Source organism: Dendrobates tinctorius, unplaced genomic scaffold, assembly GCF_039654945.1.
Source record: "Dendrobates tinctorius isolate UK_male_01 unplaced genomic scaffold, ASM3965494v1 ptg000183l, whole genome shotgun sequence".
NCBI lineage: Eukaryota > Metazoa > Chordata > Amphibia > Anura > Dendrobatidae > Dendrobates > Dendrobates tinctorius.
In genome coordinates, this window is record NW_027361850.1 from 556,061 (window position 1) to 569,536 (window position 13,476).

The window sequence follows — 13,476 nt, forward strand, 5'->3', positions numbered from 1 at the left end:
CTGATTACTCCATGGAGCTGTTTTCACATACCATGCCTGGATTATCAAGTGAAATGGTGAATTACCCAGGCCAAGATGAATCTGACATGGAGTGCACTGATGCACAGCCGCTGATAGATGATTCTGCTGGTACATTCACTCAGAGCACTACATTGTCCTCGCAGTGTACAGAGCCAGATTCTGACCCTGATGAGACTCAGGTGCCCCTTCCCGCACACTATACCACCATACACGGTGACACAGAGGAAGGTGCACATGACATTGAAGAGGAGGTGATGGATGACCCAGTTGTTGACCCAGATTGGCATCCATTGGGGGAAGAGGGTGCTGCTTCCAATAGCTCAGATGAGGAGCATCCACAGCAGACATCAACATCGCAACAGCTGTAATCTGGCAGGCCCGGAGCACTCCAAAGACAGGTTCCAAAAATCAAGAGTTGCTGGACAGCTTGTCCAGAGGGTCAAAACATCACAGCGTGCTAGGCCGCAAAATGTCTGCCAAAGTAGGAAGAGTGCAGTGTGGCACTTTTTTGAACAAAATCCTCATGATCAGGCCAAGGTTATCTGTAAGAAGTGTGCAAAGACCTTTAGCCGAGGGAAAAATCTGAAAAATTTGAATATCAGTTGCATGCTTAGACATTTAACCAGCATGCACCTTCAAGCGTGGACACAACACCAAACCTCAAGTGCCACATGTGCAACTGATCACAAAGAAGGTAGTCAGCAATGCTACATTGTTTCCCCCACTGTAAGCCCACCGGTTAGCACAGCAGCAAATGTTGAGGTGTCGTTGCAAGGCCACAGCAGTCAGGGAATCCCACTGTTATATCAACGAAATACTGAATCTAGGCCATCAGAAAGAACACCAACTCCATCACCATCATCAACCCTCTCTCAGTCCGCCCTGTCCACCGCTACTTCTACCATATGCACCTCTCAAGTCCAGCTCACCCTCCCAGACACTATGAGTAGGTCAAGAAAGTACTCAGTCTCTCATCCGCGTACACTGGGTTTGAACGCCCACATTGCCAAACTAATCTCGTTTGAGATGATGCCCTATCGGTTGGTGGAAAGCGCAGCTTTCCGTGAACTCATGGCCTATGCAGTACCATGCTATGACCTACCCAGTCGCCACTTCTTCTCTCGCAAAGCCATCCCAGCCCTCCACCATCATGTGAAAGACCGCATTGTCCATGCACTCAAGCAGTCAGTGAGTGGAAAGGTGCACCTCACAACTGATGCATGGTCCAGTCGGCATGGCCAGGGCCGTTACGTGTCCATCACTGCACACTGGGTTAATGTGGTGGATGCAGGGTCCACAGGGGACAGCGGTGGTGGGACAGTGCTGCCTAGCCCACGGTATAGGAAACAGTTGGCTGTAGGCGTTCCACCCTCCTCCTCCTCCAGAAGCGAAAGCTCGTCCACAGAGCGCAGTCGTACGAGCACTCCATCTGCAGCTGCCACTGTTGCACACGAGGTGTCCCCCTATCGAGCAGCTAGTGGAAAGCGTCAGCAGGCTGTGTTGCATATGATGTGTTTGGGCGACAGACACCGCCGAGGTGCTGGCCGAGTACTTGAAGCGACAAACTGAGTCATGGCTGGGCAGTATACATATTGAGGCAGGCAAGGTAGTTAGTGATAACGGCCGTAATTTTGTGGCAGCCATAGCCCTTTCAAAACTCAGCCACATACCTTGCTTGGATCACACCTTGAACCTAGTGGTGCAGTGCTTCCTCAAAAATTATCCGGAGTTAACAGCCCTGCTCCATAAGTTGCGAAGACTGTGCGCGCACATCCGCCGGTCGCCTGTACACTCCGTTCGTATGCAGAAGCTGCAGCGATTGCTCCACCTTCCCAACCACCGCCTCATTATCGACATTGCAACAAGGTGGAACTCCACCCTGCACATGGTGGAGCGGCTTTGCGAGCAGAGGCAGGCCATAATGCATTTGTGGGAGGATACACGGCCAGGCACTTTGAGAGCAGACATGGATTTGACAGATGTGCAGTGGTCGAAGCTGAAAGACCTCTGTAAAGTCCTTCAGTGTTTTGAGGAATGCACACGGCTGGTAAGCGCAGACGACGCCATCCTAAGCATGAGCATCCCACTTATGCGTCTGCTCATGCAAACTTTGACGCACCTTAAGGAGCAGGCGTCTGCAGCCAATGTTGACAAGGAGGAAGAGGTGGAGGGAATCCTTGATGACATTCAGCCATTGTCTGCTCAGGGACCTCTCCTGGACGAGTTGGAGGAAGAAGAGGAGGAGGAGGATGATGATGGGGATGATTACTTAGGGGAGGAGGATGCATCTCGTGGGGCAAGTGAAAATGTTGGCGTGGCAAGGTCTGGTACAGGGTTTGTGCGTGACTGGAGGGATGTGGATTTGCCAGAAAGTGCTCCTCCAACCAGCACTCGCAGTGCATCATTGACACCGGGAACATTGGCCCACATGTCAGATTATGCCTTGCGGATCCTAAAAAGGGACCCCCGCATTGCCAAAATGATGAACGATGATGACTACTGGTTGGCCCGCATCCTGGATCCACGCTATAAAGGCAAATTACAAAACATCATGCCACAGGAGAACCTTGACCTAATATTGGCTAATAAACAAGCAACTCTGGTAAATCGGTTGCTTGAGGCATTCCCAGCACACAGCAGCGGTGATGGTTCTCACACGAGCCGTACGTGCCGGGGGGCAGCTTGGCAGAGGTGTTCATGGTGCACACAGCAGAAGTGGCGTTGGAGACAGGGGTTTCATGACAATGTTGTGGACTGATTTTTCAAGTACCGCTCACACAACTGGTAATACAGCATCGATGGAAAGTGACAGGAGACAGCAGTTGTCAACTATGGTTACAAACAACTTTTCCTCCCATATCGATGTTCTCCCACACAGGTCATTCCCCTTTGACTATTGGGCTGCTAAACTGGACACCTGGCCTGAATTGGCACAATATGCCTTACAGGAGCTCGCTAGCCCAGCTGCAAGTGTGCTATCGGAAAGAGTCTTCAGTGCAGCTGGATCAATCCTGACAGAAAAAAGGACCCTTCTGTCAACCCAAAATGTGGATGATCTAACCTTCATTATAATGAACCATGCATGGGTTTCCAAGGATTTTGTCCCACCTTCCCCTGATGACACATAGGGTGACAGAAAAATGGCTTGCTTTGGTCCACCTCTTCCTGGGACTTGACCTATTTCGCCTTTTGCATCAGCTGAATGTCCAACATCAGCATATGCCACTTTCTAAAACTCCCTAACTGTGCTGCCTCCCCCCCCATGGCCAGGGTCACCACCTAGCTCACGACACCGTGCGAGTGCCGTTGTCCTGGACAGGTGGGTAGGCCGACTCTTGGGCGCGGGCACTGGCACAGGGTCCCTCATAGTGCAATCAAGTGTCTCTGACGGTGGTGGTGCACACCCGCCGTCAGACACACCGCCGTACTATGAGGGGCCCAGTGCCAGTACCGACGCCCACGAGTGGGCCCCCCTTGCTTGGGCAGGGCCCCAGCATTTGCAATCTTTACCTCTCCCTGCTCCTCCGCTGTGTAGTCTGGGCCGTCAAATCCATACTGTGCCTGACACCGTCTGAGCCTGCCTCCTGGGGTATTGACATATATTTTGAATGTGTACGCTATCCATACATGTTATCCGGGGATACGGTACCCTTTCTCACCTTTGTGCAATCACGTGCAAGCCATACTGGGCCTAACACCGTCTGAGCCTGCCTCCTGATGTATAGACATATCTTTTGAATGTGTACGCTATCCATACATGTTATCCGGGGATACGGTACCCTTTCTCACCTTTGTGCAATCACTTGCAAGCCATACTGTGCCTGACACCGTCTGAGCCTGCCTCCTGATGTATAGACATATCTTTTGAATGTGTACGCTATCCATACAGGTTATCCGGGGATACGGTACCCTTTCTCACCTTTGTGCAATCACTTGCAAGCCATACTGGGCCTAACACCATCTGAGCCTGCCTCCTGATGTATAGACATATATTTTGAATGTGTACGCTATCCATACATGTTATCCGGGGATACGGTACCCTTTCTCACCTTTGTGCAATCACGTGCAAGCCATACTGGGCCTAACAACGTCTGAGCCTGCCTCCTGATGTATAGACATATATTTTGAATGTGTACGCTATCCGTACATGTTATCCGGGGATACGGTACCCTTTCTCACCTTTGTGCAATCACGTGTAACCCATACTGGGCGTGAGAACGGCTGGCGAGCTGTTAAGCAAGCTACAGATCTGTGGTTTGCACACGTAAGTTTTTCATTTTTTTCAGGAATGACGGTTAGGCCTAATTCCGGAACTGCGGTTGACCTGCACTTACTGGGAAATCATCGTTCGCGAGTAATAATTGTAATCAGTGATCCCCATCACTAACGTTGTTCAGCGGGTTATCTGCACCTGTAAGCGACAAACGCTGGCCTTTTCAGTGTAGCGCACATGCAGCCACGGACATGTAAGGGCATGACACACCAGTTATTGGCCAATCTCATGTGCCAGAGCCTCACGTGTCCCTCTAGTAAGCCAGACTCGGACCGCGGGGCATGACGGAGTCTCGTTCATTAACGGAATTAAGCTTGCAATGTGTGCATCTGTTCTGTAGCTGGCATGGTTGAGGTTGCCCCTGTTGAGTCAAATTACGCCGTAGGCTCCACTCCTGGTGGTGCCCTTCTGGACATTCCTTTAAGGTTCAGCTTTGCAACCATACTGGCCACATAAAACAAACACTTTGCCTTCATGAACGCTGTTTGGAGGGTCATGACTCGTGGGAATAACGCCGCCCAATCAGTTAACCTGCTAGAGAGATCCTTCGTTGCTCCCAAGCATGACATCACACTCCCTAGGAGGAAGGTAATGCCACTGTGGCGACCGTACTCCTGGGGGCGACACAAGTGCACTGATGCCCAGCCACTGCTCGATGAATCTGCTGGTACATTGACCCAGACCACTACATTCCCCTCGCACGCTACCCGGCCTGAATCTGACCCTGATGAAACTCAGGTTACCCTTCCCATATACAGTTCCATCTTACACGGTGACAAAGAGGAAGCTGCAGATGAAAGTGCAGGTTCGGCCCACCCGCCATCAGACACACCACCGTACTATCAGGGGCCCTGTGCCAGTGCCGTCGCCAACGAGTGGGCCCCCCCTGCTTGCTCAGGATCACAGCACTTGCAAGGTTGAAATACTGTGCAGTGAGATGGAAGATGGGGACGACGAGGAGTCCAGACAAGTACAGGGATTCCCTAGCGAGGAGACTTATTTGATTGTTTTCAATGTTGGGACAGCAATTTTTGGGGAGCACTATACTCTGGAGAATGATAGATGGGGCCCACCATACACTGGAACATTCCAAAGGTGGACATCAGACACTGGAGCAGCATTTACAGGGCCCATTATACACTAGAGCATTAGAAATGGGGCCCATTATGTTTGGAGCATTATTTGGGCCCATAAGACAGTGGAGCTTCATCCATGGGGACCAACATATACTGTAGCATTATGTGGAGCTCATCATATACTGTTTCAAACATTATATGGGACCAATGATTCTGTATGGAGAAATAGATGGGCCTCGTCATGAGATGTAAAAAGTGAAGTATTTTTCATTGTACTATACCGCTATTTCTCTGCCGTATCGGAGCATGATGAGTTGTGGTATTATGTGTTAAAGGGGCGCTCTTTCGCCCAGGGCACATGAAAACCTGGAGCCAGCCCTACCCCCCCACAACTTTAGCCAAATAACCCCCATTTTTCAGTGCGTAACTTGTATTACTTGTATTAGTTAATTAAGGTTGACCAGCTTAAGTAAGAAGAATTGATGCTTTTGGCATTCAAATGAGCACTGTAGGTGTGTTTCCTGTCCTCATCTCACTGCCGACTTTTATTCCCCATTGACTTACATTGGGTTTCGTGTTTCGGGACGACCCCGACTTTTCCCTATAATCGGCCGATCTTGCTCGACCCGACTTTTGGAAAAGTCGGGTTTCATGAAACGAAACTCGACCATAAAAAACAAAAGTCGCTCAGCTCTAATCAGTGCCTTTTTCTGAACCCTAATTAAGCTGTTATATTGTGTTATAAGTTGTTTACCCACAATTTTGGAAAGGTGACAATTTTGTCTGGCTCATTTTTGGGGTTTTGTGTGAAATGATGTCCAATTTTCATTTTTTTTCTTAGTTTTTTTGTGTTGTTCTAATACACGTAAAGGAAATAAACATGTGTATAACAAAACGTGTAATTGCAATAATTTTCTGGGAGAAATACTTTATTTTCTGAGACAATTTCAAGGGTGCCTTCACTTTTGTCCATGACTGTATATAATTTTTTGTATATTTTGCCATTTTTATACAATGAAAATTATTTTATAGAAAAAAATTGTTTTTGTATCGCTTTATTCTGAGAGCTATAGATTTTTATTTCTCCACTGATGGAGCTGTATGGTGGCTTGTTTTTTGTGGGACATTCATCCTTTTTATTGTGTTTTATTCTACTTTTTTTTTTGGCAGAATGATGAAAAAGCATAGTTTTTGTCACAGTTTTTTTTACAGCGTTTACTGAAAGAGTTTATCTAGTCTGACAGTTTTATAGGTCGGTTTATTCCGGATATGAAGATGCCAAATATGTTTACTTTTTTTATTTATTTTTGTTTTTGCATAAATATGTGAATTTATTGGTGTAATTTTTTTTATGTTTTTGTTCCTTATTTTGTGATTTTTAAGAAATATTTTTACAATTTTATTAAAATGTTTTTTTTCATTTTTTTTTACTTAGTCTCTCCATGGGACTTTAACTTTTATTAGTTTTATCACCAGTATAATGAATTGCAATGTACCAGTATTGCAATGCATCATAGCTGTCAGTGTGACAGAGAGCTGAGGGTAACGCTTCTACTGGCGGAGAGTGACATATTAAGCACGCCGAGATGAAGAGATTTTTAAACCGCAATGCTCCTCTGGGAAATATGCAAATTGTCTCTCCGGAGAGGAAGAGGACTAGAACTCTATAGCAATCCTAAAAGTCTAAAGTAAAACCCTTTATCGAGCCTTGGCTTTTATCCTTTTAAGTCATGTGATAAGGCTCGTTAAAGGGTCAACATAGATTTCTAGGATTGCTACTTCCTATAGCTGGCACTAGAGTTCCAGTCCTCTTCCTCTCTGAAGAGACAATCTGTGAGAGTGAGAGATAGCCTTTTAGACCATGCTGCTGGCATGGTCTAAGCAGTACACCATATCTGGCAGATCCAGACGTCATCATTTGACCTCAGGCTGAAACGACAAGGATCGGAAGTCCCAGACTTGTAAATGCTGTGATCTCTATTGATGATGGCATTTAGCAGGTTAAACAGCTGAAGAAAGTACGGACCCAGCCCCTGGCTGGGATATTCATGGCTTGGCTATCACTTAAGCTGAGCTCCTGGTGGCGATCATGCGGGCAACTCTTGTGTGACCTCATGGTCGCCAGGATGCACCTGTACGACCATTTGCGGGAATACACTGCAAAATAGGACATACCGGTATATCCAATGTCGGGAAGGGGTTAAAACTTAGAAACTATTCAGCGTAAAGTTATAATAGTCACTAAGAAAGAGACAAATTGTTTTTCTTTTCACTTAGTAATTAAAGTACGGTAGTTATCCAGCAAAGTAAAAGACAGTCCTCCCGATCCCCATTCTTGTACTTCCCGAGCCACTAATGGTGCCCCAACACTGACATGTGACTGTTGCAGACCTGCTGGAAATGCAATACTTGTGAGCTTGAAAAGAGTTGCTTGTCTAGTTAATGCATATGAAACATACCCGTCTGTCTTTTGTACTATTAGTTATTATTCTTATTCTGAGGATAACAACCAATTCATTTCATTTTCTACAATAGTCAAGTGCAACCGTGGACGTATCTGCTTAATCTCACAACCATGGTTAACAAAGTAAAGGTTTAGAAAACATGTCGAGTAAATATCCTTAAAAAGTCTAAGAATTCCAATGAATTGCAAATTCACATTTAGTTTCCATAGATACAGTGACTGTTATTACAATGGCTTATGATGGGAAGTACAGTACATAAATTGTCTACCTGGGTGGCCAGTGTAAGGCTCTTTTCATGCAAGATCACTTAGGACCATTTTTGTTCTCTTCATTATAGAGTAATGTTTGTCTGGAGCCTGTATATGAGACCTACACTACAGAAATATATATCTGAGCACAAACAGTATAACTTAGCACCAGAATTTATTTCCTTTTTTATTCTGAGAGTTCTGATAAAGCTGGTGCTGCCATAGTTACTGACACAAAATGCTATTGTGCTGCTTCACCCTGACCACTCCATATAATTATTAAGCTACATAAAAATGAATAGTGCCCACGTAGTATGCAATACATTGTTCAAACAAGTCTGCCATAGTCCTAAATAACATAGACAAACTATGCCCAAATAAGACCAACATGCAGTACCTACATAATATCACCATACATAACACCATACGTGACTGACGGCTCCTCCACCTGAAGTCACGTGACATATGGGCTTTTTTAAACTCAAGCAGGAGGAGGTAGGCACTGGTCAGGGAACAGAGCTGGGGTGACAGAGGAATAAGATCTACAAACAGATCTTCAGTCTCATTTCCACAAGGAATAGAGCTGGAGTGACATAGGCTTCAAATCTACAATCAGATCTTGAACCTCAAAATCCAAAGGAAAAATTTCAGCACCAAAAAAAATTAAAATATTAAAAATGTATTAACATGTCAGTAGAACAGCATGTAAGAAAAAGATGGAGGGAAGAAAAAACATGTAGAAAACCTTACACGTTTCAGACAGACATCCTTATTCCTAGGCAACTTTTTCTATTTCTAATGTGTTTTTGACATGCTGTTTTAAAGACACTTTAATAGTTTTATATTTTATTTTTTCGTTGGTGCTGGAATTTCTCCTTTTGTATTTTGTTTCTGTGGCGGGGATACTTGCTCTGCTGATTTAGTGCATCACTTGTGGACTATATCCTACCATGATCCACCCTGGGTGAGCGGATAGCAGTTTTTTCCTTAGATCTACAGCATTATTTGTGAGGGGAACAGAGCTGGAATGAAAGAGGCTTCAGATCAACAAATAGATCATCATCCTCTTTAACGCAGGGAATAGAGCTGGCGTGATAGAGGCTTCAGATCTACAGATAGATCTTCAGCCTCATTAACATATCAGTTCAAATGCTAATATCTCAGTAGCAGAGGATAGGACTGGCCATTTAAAGGTATTGCTGGACTTGTCTTTGAAGGAGCTGCAAACACAGTTTGGGGGGTGAAAATTTAAAATCAGAACATACCCTATTCTGGTCCATTTTGAATCGGTAGTGTCCTTTCAATGTATGAAGGTCCATAAGAATGGATACCAAGTGGACATGGTTGCTTGATGTGCCCTATACTGAAATATAGGTGCCGGAAAGCAGCCACATAATACCGCATTACGTTACCATGTATGCTGTAGATTTATGCATATACACATGAAGTCGATATCTGTCTGCCTTCTATACAAAAATGAAGTCTTGAAATGTGCAGGTGACAGGTTTTACAAAGCAGATATTTGATAATCTTTTTTTTACTGGTTTGACACATTTGTGAAGTTATTATAATCAGTTCTCCATTTCATATTTCAGAAATGCTGATTAGGCTGAGGTAGTGATTCTAAGAAAAAGAAGGCTAATTTGGATAGATTTCCCTCCTAATAGAGACACGGAGCAGAGCTTGCTGAGCCCTGCATGATAGAGTAAACCTGCCCCCTCCTGGATAAATACTAATTAGCTAATAGTTAGACGCACAAATAACGAGCACAATTCATGAACCTCACTTTAAATTCTAGTCTTCAACGTGCAGCCTTCAAGACCGGGCCCTAGATGTATGTTTTCTGGTGCAAAACATGAATCATTTCCCCTTCTGGGTATAATGCTCGTGTGATTAAATATGCATGGTGCGTCTTCCACTGGGAAGGAGAAGAAGCTAAAACCACGCTGCTCTGGATCTGTACGAGTTTGAGATTTTTGTCTTTACTGGGGAGAAATACATCTTTTCACCTTAGGTACCGTCAAGGACATAAATTGAGCGCACTGAGCTCAGACAATGAGGAATAGTTTTTAAACTAGTGTATAAGGAATAGAAAGTCGCTGCCCATAATAACCAGTCGCTATCACATGGTAATTGTGATGTCGCTGCACCGTTTAATCATTTTATTGTAATGTAAGGTGGTGGTGCCATTATCCGCAAGTAAAAGGGGTCAATCCGGATAAAATCGGAGCTCAACCTCCTTATTTTTCACACTGAACTGACAATGACCACCCGTCTTACAAGAATATTTGAAAATGATCGGGGTGTTGGCGATGTACTTTAGTGTTTGCTAAGAGGGGAAATAGGCACCTAAGGCAGGGTTGTTATCACATTTGTCTCTACGTACAGTAGCTCCGTAGGGTCTTATGTCCTGCAAAACGGTATTTGAGCATATGCGCCGATTGACCCATTGTAATTGTGCAGTTTATTCTGTTGTACATTATTTTTGAGAGTATACATCTAGTTGAGGCAGGCAGCAAGACATTGTATGCTACGTCTTGCTGCCTGCCTACAATAGGCTTATACGGCCCAAAATTGTGTACGACAGAGCACACTGAGTCCATCTTCAACATTATGGTCCCGTCAGCACACACACCCAAATTCCATTTTGGTTAGGATGCATGCCCAGATGGAGCTACTGAATGTGAGGGCAAATGCTATGTAAACATAGCCCTAGAAGTGGGGATACCTTGACACCAAAACACTCTTGAGTGCAAGCGGGAGTGAGCATTTGGTTTGGGAGAACAGTTTCTGTAGAGCCATGCCCTAGCTGTCTCCAGCAAGTGGCGGTTAACTGTAGGTGTTTGTCTTAGGAGAGACTGGGAGGAGGATTAGCATGTCGGGTAGAGTCAGCAAGCACCCTTGAGGGCCCAGGGTGATTAGTGGCTGTTTTATATCAGTCATAGAGGATAAGTGATCGGAATGGAAGTTACTATTCCCTTTAAAGCTGGCAACTATGTAAAGTTGAGGAAGAATCACATTGCCAATCGGTTTACAGTGGGAAGGACTGCAAACTGTCCTGGGTAAGGGATCCAATGCTCGACCCTGGAGAGAAGGAAGTGCAGACCTATAGTAGTAGTATAGCGTTAGGAAGTTAGAGCCAGGCACCACATAGAGGGATACTCCTGTGTGTTGAGAAAGAATGAGAGAATGACTGCCACCTGATAGAGGTGAAGAGTGTTGCTGTGTTGTTGTCTACTTATGCTCCCCCTGAGATAGGAATATTCAGCTAGGGCCACCCTTCATTTTTACTCATAGCTTTAAAGAGTGCAGCAAAGCCTTTGGTGCATCCTTTACTACACTTCATTAAGACTGGTGTTGTGAGCATCAACACTTTTTAGAATGTTGGCAATGGCTGCTTCAAACTGCTATGAAAATGCCAAAAGTCAGACAATTTTTGAGCAACTCTGTGTTGTGCATAAATTTTGCAATTTTTCAAAGCGGTTTCCGGTTTACACAACTATTCTAGTACAAAAGCTTGGATGAATTCCCTCTGTGTGTAGCGGTAACAAATCAGATAGTTTTTACCCACTGTGGATAGAAAATGGAAAACCCCCAGCAAGCCTGTGAGGCCAATGCCCCTACTAAAGACCAACGGTAAGCAGTTTACCCCTAGACACTGTGTCCTGATTGAGCAGCACTCTATTAGGAAATTGTGATGACTATTGGCCACAGCATCTGAAAATGCCCAATATTGTCCAAAGGATGGTGTTTACGCCTCTTCTGCCTCACTGTGACACCAAATCAGAGACTGAGGCCCTTTCATGGAAGAAACCATTGTAGCACTTTGTGAGCAAAAAACCTTGTTGTTTGCACCAGTAAGTCTGTGAATATGAATTCCTATCAATACTTAAAAGTAACAAAATGTTGATATCCTCGGGGCATTACCCTACACACCTTCTAGAATGGAACACCAGTTACATACCTCCTGATGAACCAGTAATATAATGGAGAACTGCAACGAGGTCATGGTGATTCAGTAGCTATGTTAGGTTGCTTGGCTGCTTGCACTTTTTCAAATGTTGGTGTTTTGTGTAGAGTTGTGGGATGTGAGTTACTCCCCTCCATATATAAGGGGTCTACATTTGTCTTTAGCATTATAGCCCTTTATTGGCATCTATTGTATTTAATCAGTATATGTGGTAGGCAGCTATGGAGTGTTTGTATATATGTTTATATGGATATAAACTCTGTCTTCCCCTGCTGGAGAAGCTTCTATGAGGAAGGGTGGATATGTTGGTATAGGGCCTTTTTAGGGTCTCCTATGGTGACGCGACAATGAGTGGGGGCGCCAATATTGCGTTGATTTAGAGTGCCAGCTTCTGCGGTTAGTTAGGGTATCTATTAGGCTACTTTCACACATCAGTTTTCTTCCGACAGGCAGTATCCGGCATCACGCCGGAGCGACGGATCCGACGTAAATTGTGGAAAACTAATGAAACGGATCCGTTTTTCCGCCGGATCCATCTAGCGGCATTGGTTCACTCTCTGGCCTTATTTAGATATGTTTCCTGGGGGCTGGCCAATTGGATCTGAGCATGCTCAGACTTAAAAACCCCGGATCCAGTGGCCAAATCTGTCCTTTTCCGGATACGGCACATTCCGGCGCCCATAGACTTCCATTGTAGCAAAAAGCTGGAAGGGCCGCATCTGGCGCTGTCTGGTTTTTCGCCGCAGACTAAAAATGTTACTGAACGAGAGGCCATGCGGCGCGATCCGACGCAAATACAAGTCAATGAGAAAAAAACGGTTCCGACAGCAGATTTTGCGGGTTCCGGTTTTTCTAATAATAGCCAGATCCTGCCTGTCGGAAAAAACCTGATGTGTGAAAGTAGCCTAAGGCCTCTTTCACACATCAGGTTTTCGCCGTCAGGCGTGATCCGGCACTTTTGACAGAAACCGGATCCGGCGAAATGCAATGCCGGATCCGGTTTCCCCCCCATTGACTTGCATTTGCGCCGGATCGCGCCGGATGGCCATGCGTTTCATCCGGTTTTTGCCAGATCCGGCAATGTGTCGCGATCCGGCGTCTGGAAAAAACGGCTACTGTAACGTTTTTGTCTCCGGCGAAGAAGCCGGACCCGCCGGATCCGGCGCGTCCGGCTTTTTCACACAATGAAAGCCTATGAGCGGTGGCCGGATCCGGTTTTTTTTGGTCTGAGCATGCTCAGTAGCTCTGCCCACAAGACATATATAAAAGCAAGACAGTGGGACCCACAGCCACACCCAACATGCCGCCCAAGAAAGCAACCAAGCGCAGCAGGAGAAGGCAGGAGACCACTGCAGCACCATCAGCACCACCACCACCCCAAATGGAGCAGCAAATGGAACATGCTGAGGAGGGGAGTCCAGCA

At 45.5% G+C, this 13,476-nt stretch overlaps 1 protein-coding gene across 4 annotated transcripts in view; it reads right to left on the minus strand.

The window, feature by feature from the left end:
• ADGRB2 (adhesion G protein-coupled receptor B2) overlaps positions 1 to 13,476 on the minus strand; it is a 682,656-nt gene that overhangs the window by 206,893 nt on the left and 462,287 nt on the right. The gene's annotated exons all lie outside the window — the stretch shown is intronic.